Here is a 25,642-nt window from a genome sequence, read left to right as displayed (position 1 = left end):
CAGATTGGCCTAAATTGTTGTGGTTGGATGAATTCAAGTTCAATCTGTTTGGTAATGATAGCAAGCACTAAATATACTGCCCAATTGGAGAACGTAATGATGTAAGGTACAAAACACCTACAGTGAAACGTGGTGGCAATATCATGATTTGGGGCTGCTTTTCTGCATCTGCCATTGGCCCTCTGCATAGAATTGATGGAAATATGAATGCTACCATGTACAAGGATATACTGGAGAATGTAATGCTGCCACATGGTAAAACCAAAGTAGGCCGGAGATGGAAATTCCAGCAAGACAATGATCCTAAGCACACATCCAATTTAGTCAAAAATTGGTTAGCAAAGAAAAATGTTCATCTGTTGCAATGGCCAAGCCAATCACCTGATGTAAACCCTACAGAGCACCTTTGGGATGAGTTAGGGTGACAAGTTGGGGCCCGTACCCATAGCAATATAGATGAATTGTTTGCAGATTTGCAAGTGTAATAGAGCAAGAACCCTCAAGATGTCTTTTATACCCTAATGGCTGCAATGTCCCGTCGGTGTAGTGCAAGAGGTTATGATACAATTAAATCAATTAAAGCAAGAGGTTATGCTACAAAATTCTAAGTTATGGCATTGTAAACAATGAATTACTCTCTATATTGTGATCAATAAATAGTATATGCTGGGCAGCACTGCAGCCTTGCAGCGCTGGGGTCCTAGGTTCAAATCCCACCAAGGACAACATCTGCAAGGAGTTTGTATGTTCTCCGTGGATTTCCTCCGGGTTCTCCGGTTTCCTCCCACACTCCAAAGACATACTGATAGGGAATCTAGATTGTGAGCCCCGAAGGGGACAGCGATGATAATGTATGTAAAGTGCTGCGGAATATTTTAGCGCTATATAAAAATAAAGATTATTATTATTATGCTAAACTTTTGCCAGTCAGTTTTCTTTAATTAAATGACCATACCTATATTCAAAAGCATTTTTTATTTAAAATGAAGGTCTTGCATGATGACAACTTCATGCACTTTCAATGGAATTGTGCATTTGGATGAGCTATTGAACTGCAAAAGGCTTATATATTGTTCTTGCACAGGTGCCCATTTCTGTCTGTGTATGCTCATGTGGGGTCATACCCTCACAAGTGCCCCGCTTACCCCTGAAAAATCTTTTATTCGTGCCCCGCGGTGCATGCAAATTGCGCGTACAGTATGATGGGCTCCTCCGAACCACACTCGGCGCCTCCTCACTCCCAGCAAACACCACCTCATCTTTATTTATGGAAGTGGATGACGTCTCTTACATCATTCACACATTGCTCAGAGTCTCGCGCCTGCGCAGTTGAATCAGAGATCTGCATAGACATTCATTTCTCTGCCCTATTGAGCAATCAGCAGCACATCAAAGAGTTGCTAACATGGAAGAGAAGCCTGCACACTACACATGTATTTGATTCTAATGCACAGGCGCGAGACTTCAAGCACCGTGTGGATGACATAGGAGACACTGTCCACGTCCATCAAGAAAGAAGATGCTTTGTTTGCTGTGACTGAGGTAGCGCCAAGCGCAGTCGTGGGCTTGCCGTGGGACTAGGTGGCACAATTTGTATGCAGAGTGAGACACACGTAAAATACTTTTTTAAAGGTATGCTTGGCACCTATGAGGATATCAAGGGGTTATACAAACCCCATTTACATAATTTAAAAGCTGATGGACAGGGTTTATAAGGTGTAAAAATGTGGACAGGTTCTCTGTAACTTCCTGACCCTGGTTTTAGTGTAAAAAAGTGTGACAAGTGTAAAGCACAGGCCTTGCCCCTTGGATGACTTAATGCTGTTGACTTGGATATTATATTGATTTATGCTCATTGGTTTCGTTTAGTGCAGGTAGAGCAGCTAGAGATCAATAGTTAAAAATAAACTCACAGAAGTTGTGATAAAAAATGCTTTGCTCACCCTTTTTCCTCGCAAATCAGTGCAAATAAGCGGCTGTCACATAACTTCTGCAGCTAGTCAGTGACTTTAGCTGTTATGTGTCATATTACTGGGATTACCCCCAGCCATTGAAGCCATAATGCCAGTAATATGGCACATGACCAATTTGGCTACAGATTGGCTGCAGTGGTCACTCACTGGCTGCTTGTAAATAAAAAATCAGGGCATTACTGAAGCTTCTGTGTGCATCGCTGAAGAAAATAAGAAGTGCAGTTTGTTTTGTTATGTTGTCTGCTACAGTTGTCGGATAGATCCTTTAGGGTAGAGGATCACAGTGCGGCCGTAGGCCATGTACAAAGAGGAGGCAAAGATTGCATTACCTGCAAACTCATGCGCTCATTTGCCAGCATTTGTGTGGGTAGTCTTTGGACACGGTAGCTGCAGCGTAGAAATCTGATGAAAATCCTTGCCTTTTGATCCTATTTTTTTTATTGTGCAACAACAACTTCGTTGTCTGGTTTCCAGTCCTACTTTTTAGATGAAATATACAAATCTGCATTTTATTGTCTTTGTCATTAAAGAGAACCTTTCATTAGTTTGAGCATGTCAAACTGTCCCCATCATGGAATTGAGGTGCAAATCTGAGTAAAATCTTTTCATTTTTTAATTTCTCCTTTCAGTTGCAGAGATATTAGCTTGTAAAGCTTAGGAACTGAAATTGATTTACCATATGGAGTGTCAGTTGTGCAAGAGTTAAAGAAGAGGGATAGTTTATGTGATTATATATGGCCATTGGGAACTGTAATATACAATCACCTGTGAAGTGTGGTTCCACCTATACTGGTGTTAATTCACCGGACCATACATTCTGACATATTGAAAATTAATGTAGCCTGCACCAACACCCACAATATGATCCAAAAATAGATATTTGGTGTGCAGTTATGGGTACACAGATTTTGGGTCATTATTCTTTGATGAAAATATGAACAAATCCATGTTCGTGAACAATTCTATGCAAAGATAACTAATTACAAGAGAATTAGTTTTGTTTGTTTTAGCAAGAAACACTTCTTTTTGTGGCCTACGCTGTAGTATAAGTTTAGTATTAGTTCAAATAGCAGTGAAAATAGCTTCATCTGTGACACTTTGTAAAAAGTTCTGTGACATAAATGTGTCATAAATTACACCCAAGGGAAGAGTATGTGGCAGGTCTATATATTAGTACATACATTGCATTTTAGACAGACATAACTAACATAGCAAGCATAGCATATTTGGATGAAACGTCACCAAAAATCGTCTGCCCTGTCAAATGGCTATCAAATTCTAGGTAAATTAGAAGATAGAAAAGCTACCTCCTGAAAACGTAACTGTTTTTTTCTAAAAGTCAAACATAACAATCAAAACTATAATATAACAAACATTGTATTTTTAGGAAGAAAATCAGGTATGTTAAGCATTGTGGTCTCCAACCTACTAGTACAAGCCAACAATACTCAACATGATCTGATAACCTCCTATAACTCTTCCCCATATAACTCTTCTAACATTTATGTGCCTAAATAGTAATAACTATGATTTAAATGCTATCATAATGAACACAAATCATATTATGCAAGTGAACAGGTTTAGAATTTCTGAAGAATTGCTTCCATAGTAATATGAGACTTAAGAAGCTCCGAGACCTCAATAAAATTTCAAACATGTTCTATTTTATAAATCACAACTAAGTAGTAAGTTGACTGGTCCATTGAGCAATCATAGACTACATACATATAAAAAAAGTGTTCTATGAGCTTGTACAAACGCTTCTGTCTGCTTTCAGGGTTGCTCCACCCTGAATCTTTTTGCTTTAAGTGCCATTGCAGTTTGTTGCATTTTTTGTGAGCCCAAGTCAGAAATTGATTCAGCAGTAAGTAGTCCTTCCTTTATTTTTCCCATTCCTTTTTAATACACTACTGGCTCTAACTTAAAAAACTGCATGGCAAACTGTGACATTTTTCCAAAAAATGTGTGTAAAGCAACCGTTAATTACACACAACCGTTTTCTCTCCATCCGAGAAAAGCGGTCCCATTATGCTGATCAGACTCTGATGAGAGTTTGATCAGAGTGGGATCAGTTTTTCTCAGAGGTTGAGAGAATAAAAAAGTTTCTTCACCTTCTCCATTATGTCAATCCATGAAAATCGTGCCACATTTGGTTGTCATTCGAGTGCAGTCGGATGTTTTCCAGGGACCCATAGACTTGGATTGCCGATTTTTATTCGACCCTCAGATCAAAATTGGATGTTACCAATTTTTTCCTCGGACCACTCAGTCCCAGGAAAAAAACGGACATGTGCACAGCCCCATAGAATAACGTGGGTACGATTGCTATCCTTTCGTCCGATATAACCGGTTGTGTGCACGAGCCCTTAGGCAGTGTTCATAGGATTTAGTTGATGTGTTTAAAAACCATGTGTTTTTGAAGTGGAAATTGCTTCAGGATGAGTTTTTCTTTTCCTGAAGCAGTTTTGAAAGTTTTTGAAGTGTACATGGCATCGTTTAGACGCCAGTCCATTCTCCAAGTTTTCCCAGGCGAATTAGCTTCAGGAAAACGCCAGGAGTTGCCTTCCAGAAGCAGTTTTGCCGGCCGTTTTGTTCCTGCGGTGACTATCGCCGGTGTCTTTTACTCTTTCAAGTATAGAGAGGGGGCACAATCCACTTGAAGAATGAGCATGTCACTTCTTTTACCACTCATGTGTTTCCGAACCCTGAAGAGGTTAAAAGATATGACATAAGACGGAACGTGCACAGTGCTGTTATTTTGACACTGCTGTACATTATATTCATTTTATGGAGCACTTTTGCGGCGCTTTTCAGACGGATTTTCAGAGGAATCCACGTGAAAAAGACACCGTGTTTACATACCCTACATGCCCTAAATGTTTTTTTTTCCTGAAGCATTTTTGCTATCTTTTGATTTGACCATGCCAAATTGGAAGCACATTTCATCAGGATCCAATTCAAATAGATGACAGGTACTTTCTTTTCTTTCCCACAAGGCATCAGAAAAAAACACCCCAAAAATGTTCATATGTAGAGTCTTACTAACATTTTTTGCAATTTTTGTGGCTTTTTTGTAGGAGATTTCCTCAAAAAAATATTCAAAATACTCAGTCTGCATAGAGCTTTAGCTTCCAAGAAGGACACAGAAATTATCTAAAACCGCTTAAATTGTTAATATTCTTCGCCTTTCATATATAAAGTTTTTTTAATGTTTTTTCTTCTTCAGGTTTTGAAAAACGCTTGGTGGGAAATAAAGAAAGTGCACGTAATTTCTTTCAAGAGCATCCTGATGTTATCCTCCCCAGAATGGGCACTGTTAAATCAAAAGACTGCTAAGATCACTTCAATGAAAAATAAATAACCTCTTCCAAATGGTTTAAAACCGCTTCAGAAACACTTCCAGAAAAGAGCGTTTCCTTAAAAAAAGCTCGTAGTTTTTGAAAGACTTAAAAACTCCATGCGGACATACCCTAACAGAGTTGACCTTATTTGTGTCATTCATTGCATACGTCTGATAGATGCAGAATACATCCTATGTTTGGAACCCAAATCAATCTAGAGAGCATTGTCCCATGACCCCCGTTTAGTGGACGCTTTGAACAAGGAAGTAGCCACGCTTTTATATCTCTGTTCATTCATTTCTATGGAAGTTCTGAAAATAAGCTTGCAAAAATAGCCAAGGAAGCATGCTTAGCTTTCTTCTGAACACGCTTAGCAGTGAATGGACAGAGCCACACATGTATGGCCACCTCTTTGTTTACAGTAAAACATAGGTCCAGAGGACCCCAATTCTTGAGAATACTGTGCTTCCCAGAAGTGGGATTTGCTTCAATCTGACATTTATGGCATATACAGTTGAAACCAGAAGTTTACATACACTATATAAAAAGACACATATTCATGTTTTTCTCAATATCTGACATGAAATCAGAATAAACCTTTCCCGTTTTAGGTCAATTAAGATTACCATAATGTTTAATATTTGCCAATTGCCAGAATAATGAGAGAGAGAGAATGTTTTAAGGCATTTTTATTACTTACTGCAAAGTCAAAAGTTTACATACACTAAGATTACTATACCTTTAAACAATTCTGGACTGCCCATATGATGATGTCATGTGTTTGGAAGCTTCTGGTAATTTTTTGTGGCAACACCTGAGTTAATTAGAGACACACCTGTGGATGTGTTTTAATGCACACCTGAAACACACTGTTTCTCTGTGTAGCATCATGGGAAAGTTTAAAGAAATCAGCCAAGATATCAGGAAGAGAATTGTGGACTTGCACAAGTCTGGCTCATCCTTGGGAACAATTTCATGATACCTGAAGGTGCCTCATTCATCTGTTCAAACAATTATACGCCAGTACAAACAATATGGGAATTTCCAGCCATCATACCGCTCAGGAAGGAGATGGGTTCTGCGTCCCAGAGATGAACGTGCTTTGGTCCAACATGTGAATATCAACCCAAGGACAAAAGCAAAAGGCCTTGTGAAGATGATGGAAGCTGGTATAATTGTGTCAATATCCACAGTGAAATGAGTACTGTATCAACATGGGCTGAAAGGCCACTCTGTCAGGAAGAAGCCATTACTCCAAAAGAAACATAAAAAGCCAGATTAATGTTTGCAAATGCACACAGGAGCAAAGACCTTAATTTTTGGAGACATGTCCTATGGTCTGATGAAACTGAAATTGAACTCTTTGGGCATAATGACCATCGTTATATTTGGAGGAAAAAGGGAGAAGCTTGGAAGCCTAAAAACACCATCCCAGCTGTGAAACCCGGGGGTGGCAGCATCATGTTGGGGAGGTTGTTTTGCTGCAGGAATGACTGGTGCACTTCACAAAATAGATGGCATTAAGAGAAAAGAAGATTATGTGGCAATATTGAAGCAACATCTCAAGCTATCAGCCAGGAAGTTAAAGCTTCGGAGGAAATGGGTCTTCCAAATGGACAATGACCCAAAGCATACTGCCAAAATGGTAACAAAGTGGCTTAAGGATAACAAAGTCAATGTTTTGGAGTGGCTATCACAAAGCCCTGATCTCAATCCTATTGAAAATGTATGGGCTAAGCTGAAAAGGCAGGTGTGAGCAAGGCGGCCTACAAACCTGGATCAGTTACACCTGTTTTGTAAGGAGGAGTGGGCCCAAATTCCGACCAACTATTGTGAGAAACTTGTGAAGGGATATTCCAAACGTTTGACCCAAGTCATTCAGTTTAAGGGCAATGGTACCAAATACTAATGAAATGTATGTAAACTTGTGACTTTGCAGTCTCTCTCTCTCATTATTCTGGCATTTGGCAAATATTAAAAATGATGGTAATCCTAAATGACCTAAAACGGGAAAGGTTTATTCTGATTTCATGTCAGATATTGAGAAAAACATGCATATGTGTCTTTTTATATAGTGTATGTAAACTTCTGGTTTCAACTGTATGAGAAAGGGGTTCTGACTACAATTAGGGTTTGGAAACAATTAGTATTCCTTTATTTCTGCTTTAGGCAGCTACCATATAAGCCAGTTAAATGCAAAAGCTATTTTGTTTATTCATGCTTATTGTATCATTACCGAATGTTGTACAGATCATGAAACCAAACTAAGCCACAAATACATTTCCTGAAAAAAAATTAGTTTGTCAAAGTTACCCAGGATAATCATAGATGCAAAGATATGTGTAATATCTTTCTAAATATCAGAACTTCACAATCACAGCATACCCGCACAATGATTTTGCTATAAAATCTGTCCCTGTTGTAGCAAACCAAGCACAAATCTTTACAGAAGGGTGTCTGCAAGATCCTGGCTTGTGGAACAAATTTTTAAAGCACAATTCAAAATTTAAGAAATACTATCTTTCAGTGGAGCGCTATGCCCAGGCTCTTATATTTTACACTTTCGTAAAGGAGCCATGCATGTGCCCCACTTCTCTACCAGGTGTCGAGAATCAGCCACTCTTGTTCTTGGGGACAGTGGACCCCAACAATCAGAGTATTATGAAGTAACCACGGCTAAAGAATCACCTCACCTAGTTTCATATGTCTGTATTGCATCTATCTGTTCAGGAACCTCCCGAAAGTAGTCAGTATTTTCAGGAAATAGTTCATCTAGCAGCTCATGATTGCAATATTAATACCCTTCATTTTAATTTAAAATAAACATAAAGTAGCCTAAAAACTTTTGCTTTTTGAGTCCACTGCGAGGTTTTAATAATCATGAAGTGCTGGACAAACTTTTTTCATCCAAACCTAAATACTATAAAAGTCATTTGTGGACAATCACCCTTTAGTGAAAGCTCAGCATAATCTCTAATCTAGCCATTAAAAATAGACACTTCTGCTATAAATTTTTAGAGACACATCAATGCAAGCCCAATTGTAAGTAACAACATAGACTATATTATAGTAATATGACAATAAGCAAAACATATAATAAAAACTTCTATATATTTTGTTATTTTGCTTCTTGAAATGCTTCTTTATTATAGCATTGCAATAAGAACCCAATTTATTAAAACTAACAGTATAAGACATAACAAGTATCAAATCATTTCTAAAAATTAAGTCATAGAATGATAACGGGGGCACATAACTTATTACTAATTTAAAAGTATCTACTTACCCATAATTATTCCTGATTATTTTCTGTACTGTTCATTAAAATAGAAACTGCGAGAGATTATCGCTGAGAGGTGAGTCTAGTAGAAGCGGACTAGCACTATTTTAAGTCTTGTTCCTGCGCTCCGGGTGCTATTGTCATTAACAGGAACACTGCTGCTCCATGACAAGTCTAGCAGAAGAGGAATAAACCAGGAACAAATAGCCCACTTCCTGCAGCTTGTGCATGGGGGAAGATTACTATTTGTACCTGTACACTGCAAGAGATGCCAGATGGAGCTTTCTATGGAGGAGTGGAGATGTCACACTAGCTGTCTTCTGAGATGAGAGGAGGGAACATAAGGAGTTGGAGTTCATCATTATGTCGACAGGAGAAGCAGTGTATTTTTTGCCATGCTGCTTACTACAGACAGGAATCAAATGTCTTGTGTTGCCAACATTTACTTCCCGCAATAAACATGTCGAAAATCATTTCCAGGACTTGATGTACAGTATACCAGAACATAAATTCTTAAGAAAATTGAATGAATGAAAAGACGTGTGAAGAACGATTCTCAATAAATTTGACGAGAAAGAGATTGTATAATTAATAACTTGGAGATTGTAAGGGGACAATGATATTAGGTGTCTGGGCCACTTAAAGTATATATGAGAACACTTAGTTCATTTCAATAGGCCCATTACTTTTCTTGTGATTATTTAAAGTGAATCTTTTAACAGATGGCACTGCGTGGGAAATAGAGCTGGAGTGGCAGAGGCTTCAGATCTGATATAAATTAAAACATCTGACGAATATATTCTTCAAATAGAAATATTTTTATACAATAAAGTGCAAAAATGTAGTCCAGCAAGGTTATAGGCAAAAAAAAAAGTACCGTATTTTTCTGACTATAAGACGCACCGGACCATAAGACGCACCTAGGTTTTAGAGGAGGAAAATAAAAAAATAAAAATTTAAGCAAAAAATGTGGTCATGATGCACTTTTAAGGGGGAGGGGGTCTTCTGCTGACACTGGTATAGGGGTAATGTCCCCCAATTCTGACAATATCCCCCATCCTGGTATATATGCCGCCCCACTTTCTTTTATATGTGGTCCCCATCCCCATCCTGGTATGCCTGGCATCCCTCCATCCTGGTATGCATGGCACCCCTCATCCCTGTCCTGGTATGCATGGCACCCCTCATCCCTGCCCTGGTATGCTTGGCACCTCTAATCCCTGTCCTGATATGCATGGCACCCTTGATCACTGTCCTATTATGCATGGCACCGCTAATCCCTGTCCTGGTATGCATGGCACCCCTAATCCCTGTCCTGGTATGCATGGCACCCCTAATCCCTGTCCTGGTATGCAGGCACCCCTAATCCCTGTCCTGGTATGCATGGCACCCCTAATCCCTGTCCTGGTATGCATGGCACCCCTAATCCCTGTCCTGGTATGCATGACACCCCTCATCCCTGTCCTGGTATGCATGGCACCCCTCATCCCTGTCCTGGTATGCATGGCACCCCTAATCCCTGTCCTGGTATGCATGGTCCCCCTAATCCCCATCAGGCTGCACATAAAAAAAATAAACACTCGTACTCACCTCTCTTCTCTCTCCTCCAGCGCTGCGTCTGGTCTGCCTGCACTGATCTCTCCATGTGAGCCGCGCATGACGTCACTGCCATGCGCGGCTCACAAGGAGAGATCAGCTGCCCGAAGTCACTGCTCCCCACGCCGGGTCTGTGTGCGCGGGGAGCAGTGACTTCACTCTCCTTCATAGCCGGCACACAGCGGAGCCGCGTTGCTGCTGCTGGCTATCTCCTGTGCCCGCTCATTAAAGGGCATGAATATTCACCCCCTCCCCACGCCCATGGGCGTGGAGAGAGGTTGAATATTCATGTCCTTTAACAGCGGGCACAGGAGATAGCCATCAGCAGCAGCATGGCTACACTGTATACCGCTATTAAGGAGCATGAATATTCAGTGCTCCCCACGCCCCGCTCCTCCACCGATACCGCTCCCCCCACACCACACATAAATATACACCCCCCCCAACATTCAGACCATAAGACGCACCCCCCATTTTCCTCCAAAATTTTGTGGGTAACCTATCCCATCTTCAAGCATGCACAATATATCCAAGGTACTATTTAAATAGCACAAAAATTTGGGGTGTAACCTATCCCTTCTTCAAGCATGCACAATATATCCAAGGTACTATTTAAATAGCACATGTCATGTAACCACCTCTTTAACCCCTTCATGACCTTGCGATTTTCCATTTTTGCGTTTTAGTTTTTTGCTCCCCTTTTTCCCAGAGCCATAACTTTTTTATGTTTCTGTTAATATGGCCGTATGAGGGCTTGTTTTTTGCGGGACGAATTGTATTTTTGAACTACACCATTGATTTTACCATATAGTGTACTGGAAAAAGGGACAGAAATTCCAAAGGCGGTGAAATTGCAGAAAAAGTGCAATTCAACAATTTTTTTTTTTTTGCCATGTTCACTTAATACTAAAGCTGACCTGCCATTATGATTCTCTCTCCAGGTCATTATGAGTTTGCAGATACCAAGCATGTATAGGTTCTTTTTTATTTAAGAGGTCAAAAAATCCAAAGTTTGTATAAAAAAAGAAAAAAAACGCCATTTTCCGAGACCCATCATTTGGTATCTGGGGCTGGGTGAGGGATTATTTTATGTACATTGAGCTGATGTTTTTATTGATACCATTTTGGGGTAGATACAATCCTTTGAACACCCATTATTTCATTTTATTGCAATCTTGCGGCGATCCAAACAACCTAATTCTGGGGTTTTGATTTTTTTTCTCATTACGCAGTTTATTGATTGGATTAATTATTTTTATATTTTGATAGATCAAGCGTTTCTAACTCAGCGATCCCAAACGTGTATTTTTTATTGTTATTGTTTTATTTTGAATGGGGCAAAATGGGGGTGATTTGAACTTTTATATTTTTTAAATTTTTTCAATATTTTTTAAAACATTTTTTTCTACTCTTTACTTGCTTCAATAGTCCCCTTAGGAGACTTGAAGCTGCAATCTTCTGATCGCTTCAGCCCTGCTGTGTGTAGCAGAAATCATAGTCTCCTACGAATGCCGGCCACTGCACCCCGCGATCATGTGACAGGGGCGCAGATGGGCGGAGTTTGTGATGCGCATCCGATTTGCGTGAGTTAAATGCTGCTGTCAGAGATTGACAGCTGCGTTTAACATGTTAACAGCCGTGGGTGGATCGCAATTCCACCTGCGTCTGTTAGGGGCACACGACAGCTGATCAAATCAGGTGTCATGTGCTTGGAAAGATGCGGGCTCAGCTCCAGAGCCCGCATCAAAGGGAGGGACATGACCTATGACATACCTACACCTCATAGTTCGTGAAGCGTTTAAAAAGCCAATTACAAGTGTAATCATAGATTTGCTGTTTTTAAGAAGCATTTCAATTCATATGGGATTTTAGAGAGTGTTAGACCACTCTGACACACCGAATTCGACTTGCTGTGCTTGTTTGCTGATTTTTTAAAAAAAAAGAGGCTTCAGATCTACCATAGTCCTCCAGCCTCGTTTGCATATAAATTAAAATGCAGAATTCTCAGTAACAGCGAAACAGACTGGCCATGTAAAGGTATTGCTGGACTTATCATTAAAAGAGCTACGGGGGGGAGGGGGTCGAAATCCTGCCTACAAATTCCCTTTAAATAATGTAGTTTAAACTTCAAATTAGCATTTTCATAATCCACGAAAGATTATTGATTCCATAGCTTACAACCTTGGAAAAATTGGAAAGGCAATACATCCCTTTACCACTTAAGAGAATGACATAAAATAACGTTTTTATCATACGGAACAAGTTATTTGAGTCACATCTTATTAGACAAGTTCATCTAATTATACTGCAAAAAAGAGACATCACCCTTATCTGCTTATAAATGGATTTAAAATAATTCTCTAAAAGCAACAGAGTGTATGTACATTGTTTACTGTAGGAACATGTTCACATATGGCAGATTTTTTGCAAAAGGAGGAAGCTGTCAATCATGACTTCAAAACTCAGCTCACGAACCTGCCAGACTCCAAGCTCACAGCATATACAGTACAGACCAAAAGTTTAGACACACCTTCTCATTTAAAGATTTTTCTGTATTTTCATGACTTTGAAAATTGTACATTCACACTGAAGGCATCAAAACTATGAATTAACACATGTGGAATTATATACTTAACAAAAAAGTGTGAAACAACTGAAAATATGTCTTATATTCTAGGTTCTTCAAAGTAGCCACCTTTTGCTTTGATGACTGCTTTGCACACTCTTGGCAGTCTCTTGATGAGCTTCAAGAGGTAGTCATCGGAAATGGTCTTCCAACAATCTTGAAGGAGTTCCCAGAGATGCTTAGCACTTGTTGGCCCTTTTGCCTTCACTCTGCGGTCCAGCTCACCCCAAACCATCTCGATTGGGTTCAGGTCTGGTGACTGTGGAGGCCAGGTCATTTGGCGTAGCACCCCATCACTCGCCTTCTTGGTCAAATAGCCCTTACACAGCCTGGAGGTGTGTTTGGGGTCATTGTCCTGTTGAAAAAGAAATGATGGTCTAACTAAACGCAAACCAGATGGAATAGCATGCCGCTGCAAGATGCTGTGGTAACCATGCTGGTTCAGTATGCCTTCAATTTTGAATAAATCCCCAACAGTGTCACCAGCAAAGCACCCCCACACCATCACACCTCCTCCTCTGTGGGAACCAGGCATGTAGCGTCCATCCGTTCACCTTTTCTGCGACGCATAAAGACACGGTTGTTGGAACCAAAGATCTCAATTTTGGACTCATCAGACCAAAGCACAGATTTCCACTGGTCTAATGTCCATTCCTTGTGTTCTTTAGCCCAAACAAGTTTCTGCTGCTTGTTGCCTGTCCTCAGCAGTGGTTTTCTAGCAGCTATTTTACCATGAAGGCCTGCTGCACAAAGTCTCCTCTTATCAGTTGTTGAAGAGATGTGTCTGCTGCTAGAACTCTGTGTGGCATTGACCTGGTCTCTAATCTGAGCTGCTGTTAACCTGCGATTTCTGAGGCTGGTGACTCGGATAAACTTATCCTCAGAACCAGAGGTGACTCTTGGTCTTCCTTTCCTGGGGCGGTCCTCATGTGAGCCAGTTTCTTTGTAACGCTTGATGGTTTTTGCAACTGCACTTGGGGACACTTTCAAAGTTTTCCCAATTTTTCGCACTGACTGACCTTCATTTCTTAAAGTAATGATGGCCACTCGTTTTTCTTTACTTAGCTGCTTTTTTCTTGCCATAATACAAATTCTAACAGTCTATTCAGTAGGACTATCAGCTGTGTATCCACCAGACTTCTGCACAAAACAACTGATGGTCCCAACCCCATTTATAAGGCAAGAAATCCCACTTATTAAACCTGACAGGGCACACCTGTGAAGTGAAAACCATTTCCGGTGACTACCTCTTGAAGCTCATCAAGAGAATGCCAAGAGTGTGCAAAGCAGTCATCAAAGCAAAAGGTGGCTACTTTGAAGAACCTAGAATATAAGACATATTTTCAGTTGTTTCACACTTTTTTGTTAAGTATATAATTCCACATGTGTTAATTCATAGTTTTGATGCCTTCAGTGTGAATGTACAATTTTCAAAGTCATGAAAATACAGAAAAATGAGAAGGTGTGTCCAAACTTTTGGTCTGTACTGTACGTCAATATACACTGCTCAAAAAACTAAAGGGAACACTTAAACAACAGAATATAACTCCAAGTAAATCAAACTTCTGTGAAATCAAACTGTCCCCTTAGGAAGCAACACTGATTGACAATCAATTTCACATGCTGTTGTGCAAATGGAATTGACAATAGATGGAAATTATTGGCAATTATCAAGACACCCTCAATAAAGGAGTGGTTCTGCAGGTGGGGACCACATCTCAGTACCAATGCTTTTTGGCTGATGTTTTGGTCACTTTTGAATGATGGTTGTGCTTTCACACTTGTGGTTGCATGAGACGGACTCTACAACCCACAGAAGTTGCTCAGGTAGTGCAGCTCATCCAGGATGGCACATCAATGCAAGCTATGGCAAGAATGTTTGCTGTGTCTGTCAGCGTAGTGTCCAGAGGCTTGAGGCGCTACCAGGAGACCGGCCAGTACACCAGGAGATGTGGAGGGGGCCATAGGAGGGCAACAACACAGCAACAGGACCGCTACCTCCGCCTTTGTGCAAGAAGGAACAGGAGGAGCACTTCCAGAGCCCTGCAAAATGACCTCCAGCAGGCCACAAATGTGCATGTGTCTGCAAAAACGGTTAGAAACCGACTCAATGAGGGTGGTATGAGGGCCCAACGTCCACAGATGGGGCTTGTGCTCACAGCCCAACACCGTGCAGGACGCTTGGCATTTGCCAAAGAGCACCAGGATTGGCAAAGTCGCCACTGGTGCCCTGTGCTCTTCACAGATGAAAGCAGGTTCACACTGAGCACATGTGACAGACATGACAGAGTCTGGAGATGCCGTGGAGAGCGATCTGCTGCCTGCAACATCCTTCAGCATGACCGGTTTGGCAGTGGGTCAGTAATGGTGTGGGGTGGCATTTCTTTGGAGGGCCACACAGCCCTCCATGTGCTCGCCAGAGGTAGCCTGACTGCCATTAGGTACCGAGATGAGATCCTCAGACCCCTTGTGAGACCATATGCTTGTGCGGTTGGCTCTGGGTTCCTCCTAATGCAGGACAATGCCAGACCTCATGTGGCTGGAGTGTGTCAGCAGTTCCTGCAAGATGAAGGCATTGAAGCTATGGACTGGCCCGCCCGTTCCCCAGACCTGAATCCGATTGAGCACATCTGGGACATCATGTCTCGCTCCATCCACCAACGTCATGTTGCACCACAGACTGTCCAGGAGTTGGCGGATGCTTTAGTCCAGGTCTGGGAGGAGATCCCACCGGAGACCATCCGCAACCTCATCAGGAGCATGCCCAGGCGTTGTAGGGAGGTCATACAGGCACGTGGAGGCCACACACAATACTGAGCCTCATTTTGACTTGTTTTAAGGACATTACATCAAAGTTGGATCAGCCTGTAGTGTGTTTTTCCACTTTAATTTTGGGGGTGACTCCAAATCCAGGCCTCCATTGGTTAATAAATTTGATTTCCATTGATGATTATTGTGTGATTTTGTTGTCAGCACATTCAGCTTTGTACAGAACAAAGTATTCAATGAGAATATTTCATTCATTCAGATCTAGGATGTGTTATTTGAGTGTTCCCTTTATTTTTTTGAGCAGTGTATATGAGCTACAGCGATTATAATGTACCTTTTCTGAAGTTATTGACTCCAATTCATCAAGGCTGACATTTACTACAGCACTCTTGATGAAGAGTTCAATGGAGTAAAATGGTCCAAATTCATTAGGAGGCATTTGCCTTTTAGTGAACTTGGCTCATCTCCTAGATTCCATGCACTACCACAATAAATGTAACTTGCACCACTTATATGACGTAAATTATCACAAATTTGTCGTCCATGCTCAGCTATGCCTGCTCCAGCGCATCTCCATCCACTTTTCAAATAGCTGGTGAAGCATGTTGACACTGGCATAAAAACTCCCAAGCTGCTAAATTTTAGCGCAATTACGAGTTGTGCACAAAAAACTGCAACATTTCAAGCTGTTTTACACCAGAATGCTGGCAAAAATTATTTAATGAATCAGGGCCATCATATTTTTATTGATTATCAATTAACTGCTGAGCAGTTCTGACTAAGAGATCAGAATGTGTTTGTGTGGGTTTCTTCTGGGTTCTCCGGTTTCCTCCCACACTCCAAAGACATACTGATAGGGAATTTAGATTGTGAGCCCCAATGGGGACAGTGATGATAATGTCTATAAAGCACTGTGGAATTAATGGCTCTATATAAGGGAGTAAAATAAATAAATGAATTTACCCTATGACAGACTCACCTAGCGCTTGGTGACATCTGTTGTATATGTACAGCACTGGTACTTTGTAGTTAGTGCACCATGATGCCCGGAAAGGGCAAGATACATAGACCGTAACTGTAGCCACAATGTCTACAACTGATGTCAGCAGTATATTCCTACTGCCTCTACCAGCTTAGACAGAGGGAGAGGGCTCCATATGGTGGTCACAGGATGCCATTGGGTTTTCATGACAGCACGGGTGTAAGAAGGGCCTCCCATAATACCATTTCGATGCCATTTAGCCCAACAGTATGTAACCATAGCAACAAACACATAATCTACAGCACACACTGATTGGCTGCAGCAGTCACGTGCCCTTGGATTACTTGGCTGCAGCGAGTGTTTACACAAGTGAATAGAATTAGTAGACATCAATTACAGGACCTGATTCAGTGGCCAAGTGTGTAATCTGTGACTGCTAGTCAGGAGTCCTAAGAATCGCCTCCTACCTCCTGCCATCCGCAGCTCTTCTTTTGATTGGCCAGCCTGCTGCGGCATTACATGTGCATCACGCCATAATGATGACATCATGCCAGGCCAGTTTATCAGTAGAGTAGTCACGGATGCCGGGAAGTAGGTGGAAGTTCTTAGGGCTCCCATCCAATGGACAGAGATTACTGACCTGGCTGCTAGACTGGGTCCTGCATATTCATTCACACCAACTCTACAAGCATATAATACTTCTTATTTTATTGCAATTCCCCCATTAGCCGATTTACTCTTGATCATGGACTACCCATTCAAAAAAGACTCATTGGTCCTCATTTATCAAAACTATCTTAAAAAAAAGCAGTCTTTGTTGCCTAAAGCAAGTAATCAGAGCTCACCGTTCATTTTTTAAAATGCTCTGATAAAATGAAAAAAAAAAATGAAATGAGGTCATTTATATGAAAGCTGACATTAGAATTGAGGAGATTGAATTGCAGTAAAGAATAAATAAAATAATCAACATTTTTTATTTTCTTTGTTCATTCATTCAGTGGCCAAAATAGAGAACTATTCCATCCTTGACAATAAAAGGTTTTACATTATTCATCTTCGTTTTATTACTTTAATAAAACATCTCGTACTGCAAATTATAAGTTTGCTGAAAGCTTTAATGTCTGAAGTGTGATTATATGCTTGGAAAGCAGCGCTCGTATGGCTTCTGCTGACACAGTGACATTGACTGCAGCTGTTAATGGCCCTTGGAATCCACAATTGCTTCCTACATTACATTTTATAAACAGTTATAATTATCTTTTTTGTCTTTGTATTAGCCTGAGTCTATGTGGCACTTCTAATATCATTATTAAGTAAAGGAAAATGCACTACAATACTAACTGTGATGCAACTTGATACATTAAAACAATGATTTAGCCCGGGGCAGTTAGCCAAGTTTTATTATGTTGTGCCCTTCCTCCTGTCCTAGCTCACGCTATAGACATTATAGGTGGTGTTTTGCCTGTTGCTGTCAGGGAATGATGGAAGACTTAGTTTTGTAACAGGCAGAGAGACACAAATTGAAGCTAACAGCACTTGAAAAATGCCTCATAATTAGATCCCTTGTCCATGTTCTCTATTAGGCAGGGCCCTATTTGCTGTTCATGCTACCCTAGGCACTTTAAGTTGCCCCCTACTGGTAAGTTAAACTAAGGGTACATGCACAAGACATCTGCTTCAGGCGGATCCGATCTGTAACCCACCAGAAAAATGCTAAATAAACTCTAAAAAGCCTGAATATATGTGCTGCTTATATACTATGACCTCCACACGTCCTCACTTATGTACTATGACCTCCACACTGCCCCCCTTATATACTATGACCTCCACACCATCCCCCTTATATACTATGACCACCACACCATCCTTCCTTATATGCCATGACCACCACACCATCCCCCCTTACATACTATAATCTCCAGACCATCCCCCCTTATATACTATGCCCTCCACACCATATCTCCTTATATACTATGACCTCCACACCATCTCTCCTTGTATACTTTGACCTCCACAACGTCTCCCCTTATATGTTATGACCACCACACCACCCCCCTTATATACTATGACCACCTCACCGTCCCCCCTTAACTACTATGACCTCTACACCGTCTCTCCTTGTATACTATGGCCTCCACATCATTCTTCCTTATATGCCATGACCACCACACCATCCCCCCTTACATACTATGACCTCCACACCGTCCCCCCTTATATATTATGACCACCACACTATCCTTCCTTATATGCCATGACCACCACACTGTCCCTCCTTATATACCATGACCACCACACCGCCCCCCCTTATATACTGTGACCTCCACACTGCCCCCTTTATATGCTATGACCTTCACACCATCCCCCCTTATATACTATGGCCTCCACACCATCTCCCCTTATATACTATGCTCTCCACACCATCCCTCCTTATATACTATGATCTCCACACCACCCCCATATATACTATAGCCTCCACACCATATCTACTTATATACTATGACCTCAACACCATCCCCCCTTATACACTATGAAATCCTCACCATCCCTCCTTATATATTATGACCAATCTCCACACTGTCCCCACCCCATGCTGCCCCCTCTTCAAACTGTCCCCTTCACATTGCCATTCCCACCACACACTGACCCTTTTCCATTCTGAGTCCACCTCACGCTGCCCCTTTTTCCCTTGTTATCCCACCCCATGAGACCCCTTTTCTTTTTCAATAGTGATCCCACCCCATGCTTCCCCTTTTTCCATAGTGATCCCACCTTATACTGCCTTTTTTCCATAGTGATCCCACACCACGCTGCCCCTATTCCACACTGAGCCAACACCAAGCTGCCCCCTTTAACATTCTGAGCCCTCCCCAAGCTGCCCCTTTTTCCATAGTGACCCCACCCACGCTGACCTTTTTTCCATAGTGATCCCTCCTCATGCTGCCTTTTTTTTCCATAGTGATCCCACCCCGTGCTGCAGCCTATTCTATAGTGATTCCACACCATGCTGCCCTCTTTTACATAGTGATCCCACCCGAAACTGACCCATTTCCCATAATGATCCCACCCACGTTGCTCTGTTTTCCATAGTGATTTCACCCCACGCTGACTCATTTCACATAGTGATCTCACCCCACGTTGACCCATTTCCCATAGTGATCCCATCCGAAGCTGCCCCATTTTCCATAGTGATCCCACTCTGCATCATTTTCCATTCAGAGTCCACCCCATGCTGTGCCTTTTTCCATAGTCATTCCACCCCATGCTGCCCCATTTTCCATAGTGATCCCACGCCATGCTGCCGTTTTCCATAATGATCCAACGCTGCCACCTGTTCCATACTGAGCCCACACAATGCTGCTCCCTTTTCCGGAGTAATCCCACACTGCCCCTTTTTCTATAGTAATCCTACCCCATGCTGCCCCTTGCCATAGTGATCCCACCCCATGCTTCCCCTTTTTCCATAGTGATCCCACCTTATACTGCCTTTTTTCCATAGTGATCCCACACCACGCTGCCCCTATTCCATACTGAGCCAACACCAAGCTGCCCCCTTTAACATTCTGAGCCCTCCCCAAGCTGCCCCTTTTTCCATAGTGACCCCACCCACGCTGACCTTTTTTCCATAGTGATCCCACCTCATGCTGCCTTTTTTTTCCATAGTGATCCCACCCCGTGCTGCAGCTTATTCTATAGTGATTCCACACCATGCTGCCCTCTTTTACATAGTGATCCCACCCGAAACTGACCCATTTCCCATAATGATCCCACCCACGTTGCCCTGTTTTCCATAGTCATTTCACCCCACGCTGACTCATTTCCCATAGTGATCTCACCCCACGTTGACCCATTTCCCATAGTGATCCCATCCGAAGCTGCCCCATTTTCCATAGTGATCCCACTCTGCATCATTTTCCATTCAGAGTCCACCCCATGCTGCGCCTTTTTCCATAGTCATTCCACCCCATGCTGCCCCATTTTCCATAGTGATCCCATGCCATGCTGCCCGTTTTCCATAATGATCCAACGCTGCCACCTGTTCCATACTGAGCCCACACAATGCTGCTCCCTTTTCCGGAGTAATCCCACACTGCCCCTTTTTCTATAATAATCCTACCCCATGCTGCCCCTTGCCATAGTGATCCCACCCCATGCTTCCCCTTTTTCCATAGTGATCCCACCTTATACTGCCTTTTTTCCATAGTGATCCCACACCACGCTGCCCCTATTCCATACTGAGCCAACACCAAGCTGCCCCCTTTAACATTCTGAGCCCTCCCCAAGCTGCCCCTTTTTCCATAGTGACCCCACCCACGCTGACCTTTTTTCCATAGTGATCCCACCTCATGCTGCCTTTTTTTTCCATAGTGATCCCACCCCATGCTGCAGCCTATTCTATAGTGATTCCACACCATGCTGCCCTCTTTTACATAGTGATCCCACCCGAAACTGACCCATTTCCCATAACGATCCCACCCACGTTGCCCTGTTTTCCATAGTGATTTCACCCCACGCTGACTCATTTCCCATAGTAATCTCACCCCACGTTGACCCATTTCCCATAGTGATCCCATCCGAAGCTGCCCCATTTTCCATAGTGATCCCACTCTGCATCATTTTCCATTCAGAGTCCACCCCATGCTGCGCCTTTTTCCATAGTCATTCCACCCCATGCTGCCCCATTTTCCATAGTGATCCCACGTCATGCTGCCCGTTTTCCATAATGATCCAACGCTGCCACCTGTTCCATACTGAGCCCACACAATGCTGCTCCCTTTTCCGGAGTAATCCCACACTGCCCCTTTTTCTATAGTAATCCTACCCCATGCTGCCCCTTGCCATAGTGATCCCACCCCAAGCTGCCACCTTTTCCATACTGAGCCCACACCATGCTGCCCACTTTTCTATTGTGAGTCCACCCCACGCTGCCCCCCTTTCCGTAGTAATCTCACTCGTGCTGCCCCTTTTTTCATAGTGATCCCACCCCACACTGACCTATTTCCCATAATGATCCCACCCCACGCTGCCCCGTTTTCCATAATAATCACACCCCATGCTGCCACCTATTCCATACGGAGCCCACACCATGCTGCTCCCTTTTCCAAAGTAATCCCACCTCACGCTGCCCCATTTCCCACTCTGAGTCCACCCCACGCTGCCCCTTTTTCTATAGTATTCCCACCCCATGCTACCCTTTCTCCATAGTGATCCCACCCCACGCTGCCACCTTTTCCATACTGAGCCCACACTATGCTGCCCCCTTTTCCATTCTGAATCCACCCCATGCTGCCCCTTTTTCTATTCTGAGTCCACCTCATCCTGCCTCTTTTTCCATAGTAATCCCACTTGTGCTGCCCCTTTTTTCATAGTGATCCCACCGCATGCTGACCCATTTCTCATAATGATCCCACCCCACGCGGCCCCTTTTTCATAGTGATTCCACCCCACGCTGACTCATTTCCCATATTGATCCCACCCACGCTGACCTGTTTCTCATAGTGATCCCACCCCACTCTGTCACCTTTTCCGTACTGAACCCACACCAGGTTGACCCCTTTTCCATTCTAAGTCCACCCCACACTGTCCCTTTTTCCATAGTAATCCCACTCCATGCTGCCTCTTTTTCCATAGTGATCCCACCCCATGCTGACTCTTTTTCCATAGTGATCCCACCTCATGCTTCCCCTTTTTCCATAGTGATCCCACCCCACGCTGACCCGTTTCAAAAAATGATCTCATCCCATGCTGACCCATTTTCCATAGTGGTCCCACCGCATGCTGACCTGTTTGCCATAGTGATCCCTCACTGCTCCGTTTCTCATAGTGATCCCGCCTTATGCTGACCCGTTTCCCATAGTGATTCGACGCTGACCCGTTTCCCATAGTGATCCCATCCCACGCTGCTCCGTTTTCCATAATGATCCCACCGGACCTCCGGTGCCTAGTGGTAAATATGGGCCTGCTATTAAGGCATACAGTAATGGCCAAAAGTTTTTGCACCTTTGAAATTGTTCCAGAAAATTATTGCAATTACATGTTTTGTTATACACATGTTTATTTCCTTTGTGTGTATTGGAACAACACAAAAAAACATAGAAAAAAAAGGCAAATTGGACATCATTTCACACAAAACCCCAAAAATGGGCTGGGAAAAATTGTTGGCCACTGACTCTGCCGATTCCTGTACAGGCTAGAAATTGTGACCCCACAGCCCCAGTGGTTGCCGCGCGAGCTGAGACAGCCCCAACCACAGACCAGACGATGGTAATTCGGACCTATGCTGCCTGAGAAACCATCGAGCGCTTCACGTACCTCTTAAAGAACTGGAGGGCAGACCAGAGTGCAAGTTACCAATGGAAGGTAGAGTGTGTTCCCAATAAACAGAAAATATGTGCAGGGAAAAGAACATAAAAAGCAAAGGGATAAACCCTAGCTGATCTTTCACTGACTGACTTAAACTACAGCAGAATGGCTGGACATTAGTGATAAGCGAGCGTGCTCGCAACTGCTCAGTACTCGCCCGAGCATCTCAATGCTCGAGATGCTGGGCGCTCGGTGAGTACTTCCGGGATGCTCGGGCAGGAGCTCGGATCCCTGCCCCACATGTTTGGTGCTCTTTAGACAGCCAATTAGCATGCAGGGATTGCCTGCCACTCACTGTAATGTCGTAGCCATGTTGGTTGTGGCATTACAGTGATTGGCTGACCTAAAAGCGTCATCGGGTCTATTTAAGACCTGGTGACCCTATGCTCGTCACAGTCTATCCTTCAAAAAGGCAGAGTAGGGAGAGGTGCTGCTGAGTGAGGGACAGAATTGGCGGTTTATTAGTTAGGTATAGGTATTCCACAGCAAGATATATATCCATCTGAACTAACAGTCCTTCTAAGGAATAATCCAGCTGCATATATTACTGGTGAGAGCAGGAGTTAGGCAAGCAGAGTTTGTGGACACTGTATACAGCACAATAGGGTCCATTGCACGTTCTGTCTGCTGCTGCTGCTGTTACAGATATCCATAGCCCTAGATAGCAGGGCTAATTTTTTTTTTCTTTTAATCTTGATTATTTACTTAAAAAGCAATACAGTACACTATTTTACTGCTCCATTTGCTTGTTAGCAGAATACAGCCAGATTTTTTTATTTTATTCGCATTGCTTTATTGTGGAAGCAGAGGAACTTGTCCATCATCAGACGTGAACCCATATTACTGCCGTAATAATCGTGACATTTTTTGGAGCGTTCCAAATATTACACTCCAGTTCAAGTCTGCCAGTTGTGTGTTGTTCAACCTATTCACACTTGGTCGCTGACCAATATCATACTAATGGGCCACTGCCTAAAACTGTGGTCATCAGACGTGATCCCATATTACTGCAGTGATAATCGTCACATTTTTTGAAGCGTGCCAAATATTACACTCCAGTTAAAGTCTGCCAGTTGTGTGTTATTCAACTTATTCACACTTGGTTGCTGACTAATACCACATCTACAAGGCCACTTCCTAAAACCGTGATCATCAGACGTGATCCCATATTACTGCGGTAATAATTGTGACTTTTTTTTTAGTGTGCCAAACATTACCCTCCATTTAAAGTCTGCCACTTTGGTGTTGTTCATCCTATTCAACTTAGTCGCTGACCAATATCATACTAATAGGCCACTGCCTAAAACCGTGATCATCAGACGTGGTCCCATATTACTGCGGTAATAATCGTCACATTTTTTGGAACGGGCCAAATATTTCACTCCATCTAAAATGGGCAAGGCGCGTGGCAAGGGACGGGGAAGTGGACGTGATGGTGATGGTTCACGCAGAGGCTGAGGCCTTGGGCAAGATGAAACTGTGCCTGCTGAGAGACCACAACAAACACCCACATCATGTTGAACTACCTTCCTGTCCCAATTACTAGGGGGCCGCGGGACACCACTCTTGAAGCCAGAGCAGTGTGAAAAGGTTGTTTGTTGTATAGCATATAATGCTTCCAGTCAGTTTGCCACCACCCCCACCCTGTTTTCCACACAGTCAAGTCTCAGTAGCCGTGAGTCTGGACCACATATTCTTCATCCTGATCCTCCTTCCTCCCACCATGCCGAGTGCCCGGAGACAACTGGACACTTGGACACTCTGAAGAGCTGTTCATTTTTCAATTTATAGATTCTGGCCTCTCGCCTGGCCCGCTTCAAGCTGGGCAAGAGGATATCGCAAGTAGTGATGCTCAAATATTTGAGCAGCCACGGTCACATGAAGGCAACAATGGGAAACTGTTGCAAGAGGTGGATGATGATGATGAGACACAATTGCTACTAAGTCAGGAGGAGGGCCAGGGTGCGTATGTAGAAGATGAGGTGGTGGACGATGAAGTCACTGACCCAACCTGGTAAGGTGACATGCATACGAGGACAGGAGCACAGAAGGGGAGGAAGGCGTAGCACCACAACAGGCAGGAACAAGCAGTGGAGTGGCCACAGACACAAGGTGGGCACAGACACAAGTTCCCCAAAACACCAACGCGAGGAAAGTTGCCAGTTCAACTATTAGGTGTTCCAGAGTCTGCCTCTTTTTTAAAGACTGTCCAGATAATCCCAAAAAGGCCATATGCACCCTCTGCCATGCCAGCATCAGCAGGGGCAGCAAAACTACCAGCGTGACCACGACCAGCATGCTCAGGCACATGACAGCAAAGCACCCGACTAGTTGGGCCGAATGCCAGGGTACAGAAACAGTGTCTGCGGGTGACACCACTGCCTGTTCCGCTGTTGTGCGTGCATGCCAATCCTCTGTCCATGGCGCAGACGAAGATGCCTCCCGCCCTGCACCTGTCATTGCACACTTGGAAACATCACCGTAAGTGTCCATGTCCTTGTCCCAGCACAGCGTTTAGTTGCCCCTACCCCAGTCCTTTGAACGCAAGCGCAAATATGCAGCCAGTGCCCCACAGGCCACACAAAAAACTTGCACATTTCTCGAATGCTTACACTTGAAATGTTGACTTTTAAGCTCGTGGAGACGGAATCTTTCCGCAACCTGATGGCGGCGGCCATCCCTCGGTACTCTGTCCCTAGCCACCACTATTTCTCC

The sequence above is a fragment of the Phyllobates terribilis genome, unplaced genomic scaffold (genome assembly GCF_046119375.1).
Source record: "Phyllobates terribilis strain yellow unplaced genomic scaffold, ASM4611937v1 Scaffold_11__3_contigs__length_659146591, whole genome shotgun sequence".
NCBI classification, from domain to species: Eukaryota; Metazoa; Chordata; class Amphibia; order Anura; family Dendrobatidae; genus Phyllobates; species Phyllobates terribilis.
This window is presented reverse-complemented; position numbering follows the sequence as displayed.